This window comes from Armigeres subalbatus, chromosome 3, assembly GCF_024139115.2.
Source record: "Armigeres subalbatus isolate Guangzhou_Male chromosome 3, GZ_Asu_2, whole genome shotgun sequence".
NCBI lineage: Eukaryota > Metazoa > Arthropoda > Insecta > Diptera > Culicidae > Armigeres > Armigeres subalbatus.
This window is the reverse complement of record NC_085141.1, coordinates 99,798,467-99,807,896: the sequence shown is the minus strand read 5'-3', so window position 1 is coordinate 99,807,896 and position 9,430 is coordinate 99,798,467.

Genomic DNA, 9,430 nt, shown 5'->3' with positions numbered 1-9,430 from the left:
GAGAATTTCCGAAGGAATTCCTGAAGAACTGAATGAATTCCTGAAGAACTTCCGAATGAATTCCAGGAGGAACTTCAGAATTCTTGAGGATCTTCCTTAGGAATTCCAGGAGGAACTTTCGAAGGAATTCCTGGAGGAACTTCCGAAGGAATTTATCTTATTTGTCTTATTTGTCTTATTTGCTTTAGTTGTCTTATTTGTTTAATTTGGCTTATTTGTTTGATTTGCCTTATTTGTCTTATTTATTTTCATTTGTTTATCTCATCTCATTCCTATATTTGATTTCAATTTATATATTTGGTATCCTCGTGTTCACAAATAGGAATACGCTTTTTTCTAGTGTCACGCCACATACAAAGTTAACGAATTTTCTATCGGTCTCATCGCTCCTTTCCTGCCGTGCGCCACAAGAAAATATGTTGTGGTGCTCTCCTGAAGTGGTAACCTTTGTATGGAATTTAAAAACTTGGTTGAAGTAAAAGATCTTCCTGCAAAATTTATTGCGGTGACATATACTTTTTATTACATCAAAACGATCGTTGGAAAAATTCAAAACTTTGTCAGTTGGGTTTTGAAATTCGGTTCCTTTGTGCCTCAAATCATCGGAGAGAGGTACTGAGATGCGAAAATTTCAGTTGTACAATTGTTTAGTATTTAGAGCTTAATTCAAATTTGGGAAATAGTAGGTCCATGAAATTTTGTAGGAACATTCCTTGATAAATTTCAAAGAGATTGTCAGTTGGGATAATTCGTTCCCAGTTCCGAGTTATAAACATTTTAGTACGAAAATAACGCTCTACCGCGAGAGAGCTTCCCTCAGACCTTAAGAACTCCTCCAGGAATAATTTAAAAAATTCCACCAGTAGTTTCTTTGAACATACCTCCAGGGTTTCTTTCGGTAAACCTCCTCAAGGCCTTTGTAAAATCTTCTTAAAAATCATTTAGTAAAACAATATAAAATTACTTCAAAAATTCCCGCAGGAATTATTCCGAAAATTTTGTTAAAAGCATTCTTCGAGAATAAAGGAATTTCCAAATGAATTTTCCTAAGGATTCCTAAAACAAATTCTATATGGTTTTATGAAGAGATTCCCGAATGATTCATAAGAAATTCCGAAGGAAATTCAAAAGGAACTTCCGAAGGTCTCGAAGAATTTTTGGTGGAGTTGCTAAAAGAAATCCAGAGAAATGAGCAAAGAAATTCATAAAAAAAAAACGAAAGATTTCCTGCAAGAAGTCTAAAGAAATTCCTGAGATAAATTCGAAGAGTATCTAAAAAAAATATATTTTAAAAAGTTTTCGAAATTCCTAAATAAATTTCCGAAGAAACTCCTAAAGAAGTTTTCAAAGGTATTCCTAAATAAACTATGGAAGGATTTCCCCAAAAAGAATATTCAAAGGTTTTACTAAAACAATTTTCATAGGATTTTACGAAAGAATTTCTGAAGAGATTCCCGGAATTTTTTGGATTTTATGAAGAAATTTCTTGAGGAATTATTTCTTTCTTTCTTTTACCTTCATTAGAGTGATTTTTTTCACAAGGAGAAGTTCATCACTTAGGAGTTTCCAAATGAATTTCTGGATTTGTCTCCGAAGTAATTTCCGGATAAATTTCCGAAGAAATCCCTGGAGTAAATTCCGAAAGAGTTCTTGGAGGAACTTTCAAAAAAAATGAATGAGTCTAGCGTACTGAGGGTCGTGGGTTCGAGTCCCATTGAAGGGAAAGTGGACTTTCTCTTGCGTCCGAGTATGGTTATAAAGTATCGATTATCGTTTAACAATTGAGACCATCGCCAACTACATACATGATGTAGACCATATGATGCTATTATCCACCATCGTTCTCTTTTGCTTAAAGAATAATAGAAACTAATGACGCTTAATTAATAACAAAGAAATGCAGTGTCAAAATTGGAATAGCGCGATTGCTGTTAAATCGGTTGTTCCAATCGAGCACAAGGTTCTTAAATGTAGGAGTATTGCGCCACTTGTATAATGCAGGTACTTTAATAGAAACAAACTCGATTACCATGGGGAAGATGAAATGGGCCCGCAGTAGACTTTTAGTCTAGAGAATGCCAACGGTCACACAAAAATAGCTTTGTAGCTTTATAGTGGAGTTGGTTGTCGACTGCCTTGGAGTAATGTTTATCAGCTATACAGTCTGATGACCATCTAAACCCATCTAAGACCATCTAAAATATTAATTTTGATCCGACGTTTCAGTTCCTTTATTGGTCCTTTTTCAATGGATTAAAATTGGTTCAGCGTTTAATTGGCATAAATGTCCTTAGTTTTGTATATTACTTGAATTTAAAAAAAAAATCACTATAAATTTTCAATATTGGGTTTTGTGATTTTTTTTTCTCTTTCCCTTTTTCCCCCTTCAAAATTCCCTGACTTCTACTGACATTCCAGGTCCAAATTGAAATTCTCTGACTTTCCAGGTTTTGCCAGGTAGTCGATACCCTGTTTTACGAATTCCTTTGAAAGTTTCTTCGGAATTACCAATTTCTTTCGGAAATTCTTTCAGGAATACCAACGGAAATTGTTTTAAGAATACCTTCGGAAATTGCATTAAGAGATATTCTTCAGAAATTTCATTAGGAAATCCTTTGGGAAGTCCAATATTTTTTCGGAAATTTGCTTTCAAAAATTACTTTCAACCAAATTTTCGGAAAAATTCCTGCAGGAATTTAGAAAGGAACATTGTACTAAGAAAAAGAAGTTTCGAAGAAATTTCCGGATGAATTTGCAAAGGCCTATCCAAAGGATTTCTAAAAGAACTCGTGGTGGAATTTTCCAAATTACTTCTGGAGGAAATTGTGGAAGGATTTGCAGAACAAATTTTCAAGGAAAACCTGGAAGATTTTCTAAAGGAATTGCTAACCGAATTAGTCGATTTGGTGGGTCACGTGCCCCACCGTGCCCCAGCTTAACTCCGCCAGTGATACTTATGCAGGGTTTTGTTCAGATTAAGCACCTGCAGCCGGGGATCCCAAGGACCAGTATCTAATTCCGGTTGGGAATGAGTTGATCATTTAACTGGAGGATGCAGTCAGAAAGATGGTGCTGTCTATTGCTTATGTACCGCGGGCACATTTCCCGGCCGACATATTAACGGCTGTTCGACCGACATATTTGACGGCTGTTCGGCCACATTGAGATTTGACGTAAAGTCAATGTCAACTTCTCTCCACAAACAGCCTAGATAGCCGTGTGGTTCGGCAGCCGGTTGTCTGCCAAGAATAAGCTTACTTGCCTGTTCCAGTGGTAAAAGTCCACCATACAGGACCCTAATTCTTGGTGTGATGCGGCTTTATGTCTGTGCCTAGAATGAATGGTTAGGGGTCTAAATGAACCCAACTAACGGAGCCTGGAAAACCAGGGCACCTTCACAGTATTGAGCTTATTGGCCAACCGGAGCTATGGCGTAGTTGACTTATTGCTTCTCCGGAATAATCGGCTACTCTTATTCAATCTCAACTTGAGGTTAAATAAGGGTGGGATTATGAGTATGTTTTTATTTAGTTTTTATCTAATTGTCACCTATATGGATTCGCTTTATGCGTTTTTCACAGTGTACTCTGTGTTTCGTCTTTGACGTCTGATAATGATACCGACTTGGTTTCATCGTTGCTGTTCACATAAATGTTGAAGTTGTGGAGTGTATTATCGTAATTGCAATGGCTACAGTTAGGATAGCTCAAATCAATCTTCAGCACAAAGAACAGCAACGATTAATCTTTGTAGACTTATGCAAAATGGCAAATCCCAAGTGGCTTTGGTGCAGGAACCCTATTTTCGCAAGGGTAGCTTTTACCTAGGTAACCTAGTGAACCCGGTTTTGCTGCTTTCAGTAATGAAATGGCAAACCTCGATCAATGCCGCGTGCATGTGTACTTGTTAACAACGCTATCGTTGCTACACTTATCTCTGAACTAACAACCAGAGATGTGGCGTCACAATTGATGCAACTGGCGGATCCCCGTCAGGAAATACGTCTATTGTTCGGTTTATTTACCACATGATGAACCATCCCTACGGATGCTTTCAAACAAGTGGTCAGTTATTGCACGTCAAAAGGCCTTCCCTAATTGTCGGAGTGATGCTAATGCTCATCACATCATCTGGGTAGCTGAATCAATCTGAGAGGCTCCAGCTTGATGGAATACTTAAGTGTACCGAACTTGGTTTACTTAACATAGGCAATCGCCCAACCTTTATGGTATCTAATAGAGCAGAAATATTAGACATAACTCTCTGCTCCAGAATCAGTGACGAGTTTACGAATTGGATGTGTCAGATGAGGAATCCATATCTGACCATCGCTACATCTATTTTGATCAGTTGAATGTTTCTTCGCAGACTTGCGTTTTAGAAATCCTTCAACAAACTGGGATCTCTATTACAGAGTTGCTCTCGACAAAATTTCATGGATATCTACCATCCATTGAAACTCCTACCGACTTGGATGATGCTTGATACTACAACGTTGCATATCGTGGAAGCTTTTGAAGAAGCTTGCCCCTTGCTGTGAAAACCTCAAGAGGAACCCCGTGGTGGAATTCCGAAGGCTAAGCTCAGGAAGCGTGTAGAAGAGTTGGAACAGACGCCATTCAGCAGGAGATTCTTTCAAGTTGGCTCGCAAAGCTACAAGAAGGCTCTACGATCTGCTGAACGATTCGGCTGGAAAAACCTTTGTGCAAATGTTTCCAATTTGAGTGAAGCCACTGATTGAACAAAATTCTTGCGAGATCCAAGGATTTCCAAGTTGGCGAAATTCGCAAGCCAATGGGACTACTTCTTCTGACGAAGAAGCGTTAGAGATTATTTGATACAACTTCCTGGATGTAGATATTGCATCTTCGGATGTCTTGATGTCTTTCATGTAGTTATGGGTCTTGGGCTCAGGCTCGTGAATCATAACTACTGAATCGATTCAATGGGCTCTTAATAGTTTTGCTCCTTACAACTCCAGGGAAGATGGATCTATCCGTTCTTCTTCAGAAGGGTTTTGAGATATCAAACATGTTTTGAAAAACTTTTAGTATGCAGTTTTGCTACTGGGTATATTCCATATCCTGGCGGGATGCTACCAAAGTTTATCCCAAAGGAGGACGTGTTTGTAAAGAAGCAAAGAGTTTTAGACCCATCAGTCTGACCTCATTTCTTCTGAAATGCTTAGAACGCATTATCGATCATCATCTGTGATGACTGTTTGCAAACATGCCTCTTCATGTTAATCAACATGCTTACCAATCTGGAAAGTCCACGTGACTCTTCTATACAAGGTTGTTCTGAATCGAAAAAGCATTTGCTCAAAAGCAATCATGCTTGGGTGCGTTCTTAGATATTGAGGGTGCTTTTGAAACGTGTCTTTCGATGCAATATTGAAGCCGCATCTATCGGGCTACCTAATATAATTACCAAATGGATTCACCAGATGCTTAAAACGACATCTCTACTCGACATTACGTCAAGCAGTGATTAGGAAATTAGGTCTGTGGCTGCCCTCGGGGAGTATTATCTCCACTTTTGGGAACCTCGTTGCGATACGCTATTGAGATTACTCAATAATGGCGGTTTTCCTACCTATGGATTTGCGACGACTATCTAATATTAATAGGTTTGTGTATTACTACTTTATTCGACCTGATGCAAAATGCTCTTCAGGAGTCGAAAGTTGGTGTCGCCAATATGGCCTTTCGGTTAATCCGAATAAAACATCTATTGTACTTTCTACGGAAAAACGTAACCGTAATGGTATTCGTCTCATTTTGACTCTGAAATCAATGTAACGGATCAGGTAAAGTATGGGACTAATTCTTATTCCAGCTTCCTGGACTCTCAAATTGAGTTCAGAGTCAAAAGCGTGTATGGCTTTCGTCAATGCCGACGAACTTGAAAACCGTCTCAAACCAAATATATCAAATGGATTTACACAACAGTTGACGACCATGCTTATGGAGTCTTGTGGCAAAGGGGAAGTGAGGACAACTAGTCTAAATTAGGCCATCTTCAGATGTGCCTAATGGCAGACTGGTGCTTCTCTGACTCCACGGCTGCTCTCGAGGTTCTTCTCGACGTTGTCCCACTACACATACATCTCAAAACAGCACTTTCTTGACTTACGATTATGGGTTCTTTTTCATGGAAGAGAATCCGTAAACCGAGTTCTACACACTCTGTTGTTACAACTCATGGTATCAGACAGCAGTCCTTGCTCCAAGTGATCCTCACTCGCTAGTAGTCTTAGGACATTTTCAAACAATTCCCTGTGAGATGGACATCTGGTCATTTGAGAGAAGTATGTCGGACAGCATTGTTTGTTATACTGACGGCCCCTCTTCAGGTAGAGCGGGTGCAGGCGCTCACTCGCGTGAGTCAGATTAATACCACTCACTGGGTAGACACTGCACGTCTTTCAAGCGGAAATATTTGCCATTATGGAGGCAATCCGCACTGCAGAAACACATAATGGCAAAGTAATATATCTGTTCAGATAGTCCAGTATCAATGCCCTCGCTTGCCAACTCAAGGTCAAGTTAAATCGCGTCGAACTCAAATAGAGGAACTGAATTCAGTTAATACATTGCACCTTAAATGGGTATTTCTGCCATCAGAATAGATTAACGATATCGCATCATAGACTTTTTGGTCCTGAGCCAGCTATCTACATATCTAAATGTTAAGTAGTTTGATTAGCTCTGGGCTTCCACTCAGCACAAACGGTATTGAGTAGTTTGGACATGTCGACAAACAAAATTGTATATCCAGACATCTCCGGTAGTAGCTAATCATTTAGCTAATCTGTCTAAACAGAATTGCAGTGTTAGTCAAGGCCTTGACAGGTCATCTGACTCAACTATCACATGGCAAATATTCAACGTGTTGAATCTGTCTGTGATGGTTGTGAATCCGATTATGGAACTTTATCATCTGATATGTAATCGCCAGTTTATGCGCAACTGCGTTTCCAAATATTTGGTAAACACTACTAAGTGAAATTGACTACAGAAACCTGAACCTTCAAAGTATTCTGTTGTCTATAACCGTTGTGGTAAGGAGCTAGAGCTTTTGTACGTGTTGTATACGGTATGCCCTCTTCAAGGGTACCTTTCCAAACTTCCCATTTTCTCCCATCCATATTCCTTTCTTTTGTTCACATCCTTTTCCGTCAGGTGCGTGATGAGAAAATGAAGGCGATGGCACAAATCTCCCGAATTGAGGTGAACGTGCCCCTGGAGCCGACGTTCTGATACCTGATACCTGATACCTGCAGCCGGGGATCCCAAGGACCAGTATCTAATTTCGGTTGGGAATGAGTTGATCATTTAACTGGAGGATGCAGTCAGAAAGATGGTGCTGTCTATTGCTTATGTACCGCGGGCACATTTCCCGGCCGACATATTAAACCGAACAGAAGAGGCCCAACAATGGACGGTGCCAAATACTGCTTGGGTTCAAATTCGCGTTCCGGCCGAAGTATCTCCGTCGATTACAAGCAGAATGTCGTAAGCCAAAACAACAATAAAAAATCCTTTGGAGAGATCATTAACAACCCCATTGATGGCGAATGAAAATAGGATCACCGAAAGAACGTAACCTTGTAGGATCCCAATTTCCGAACGCAGAGTTTCCGATTAGGACTTGAAAAGACCGGCTGGAGAGAAAGTTGTGGATGAAAGCTAGAATATCTTTCATCATAACAGTCAACTTCTGTCGAATATGCCTGTTGACTGCCTACTGCCTTGAAGGCGCAGGAGGTAAGGGAGATGGGTATGAAGCTGGAGAGGTCCCGGCCTGAAACCAGCTCGTCACTAGTTTTTCGGTATCAGGATAAGTATTGAGAGTTGGGAGTTCAGGTCCCTATTCGCTGCGGTGACATCATTGGAAGTAGCAAAATGTCCCTTGAAGTAAGTGGTGGAGCCGTATTCAGTAGTAGATGAGTAGATCTCGTTTCCGGGAAGATCAGTCCTAGAACCTCCTCATACAGGACGATGGGCGTTCAAATTTTGGTGGAAAAGGAGATGGGGCGAGGAACTACTGAAGAATCACTCACCTTCTAATTTACACACGGAACGGAACCATAGAGAATAAACGTGTTGAAAGTGTTACTTGCCATACTAACACTGGGATGAAAGATTCCCAGAGGAGCCGATTGGGCTCCTCAAGGGGTTTGTCGTTGGTTACTTTTGAATTCCGGGGGAAAATTTTCGGAAAAGCTGGGGAGCTTATAAAAGAAACCTGGGCATAGAAACCTCTCAGTTAATAACTAAATGAACACTTGCGAGGCAGCAATGTCTAAATGGGGATGTAATGCCAATAAGAAGAAGAAGATCTGTTCGGCCAAATGGCCTGACATCTCTCAGATTCGGCCTGAAAAATGTTTCAAATTTAAGTTCTAATTTTGTTCAAATTTTGTTGTGAATATTGGAGAATTCTTTTCACTGGAAAGCAATTCAACGTAGACAAACCTCGAAGATATCGATGACCCCCATCGGGGACGCCTACTCGCTCCACTTAACTCAACTTCATTAAAGCTTGAGATTGCATATTGTGAAATATCGCTTCCTTCCTTCGAACATCAATCCCACCGAAAGGCAATCGACTTCGGCACCACCAACCCAACCAACGGAAGCACCAAAACCTATCATTAATCACCTGTTCGAAAAGGTAGTCCTCTCTCGCTGCTGCTGGTCCGCGCGCACCACAATCGCAATAAGAAACGATGACGGACTGGAATGGGATGAGAGCAGCATACAGCAGCATAAAAGCCAAACTCCTGGCGATTATTGATGAGCTGAAAAGTTCGCATCACCCCTGCTGAGGCTGCCTTTTCCCGGGGATATTGGGATCTCGTTAGCATCGATCAATCGATTTCAGCAAAGTGTGTTCGCGCGCCCCTTTAGAACTAGAATCGATTGCGAGGACATGTGTGCTGTACGGGGACTGCAGTTCGACTTGCGAACCATCACAAATCTAGCGCACTGAAAGACGAAACATCAGTCTTGTTATTTAGGAATATCGTCCGTCGTGCTACCAACCAGCCAGCCCAGCGTGAGGTCTGTTCTCGAGTTCCGAAGACTTGTGGAACGAAGGCAAAGTCAGCTTCTTCGCCAAAGACGAACGAAGATTCCTCGCAGGTGATTAAAATAGATTATCCTCCTCGGAGCTCATCGGATGGATGCGAAGAGATAGACGAAGAGAGCGAACATTAATCTTACTTTTTGCGCACTTTGCCGTAACCTTCGGGAGAAAAAAAGTTTAAGGTGAAGGTGGGTTGAGTACCAAAACAAACCTTTGAAAGTATTGGTACAATAAAAACTGTCATATACTATAGTAGTATTGGTGTCGTATTTATAAAAACATAAAATATTAGTAGGGTGGTTCAAAAACGACCCAGTCAACACGCTCACTGATTCCG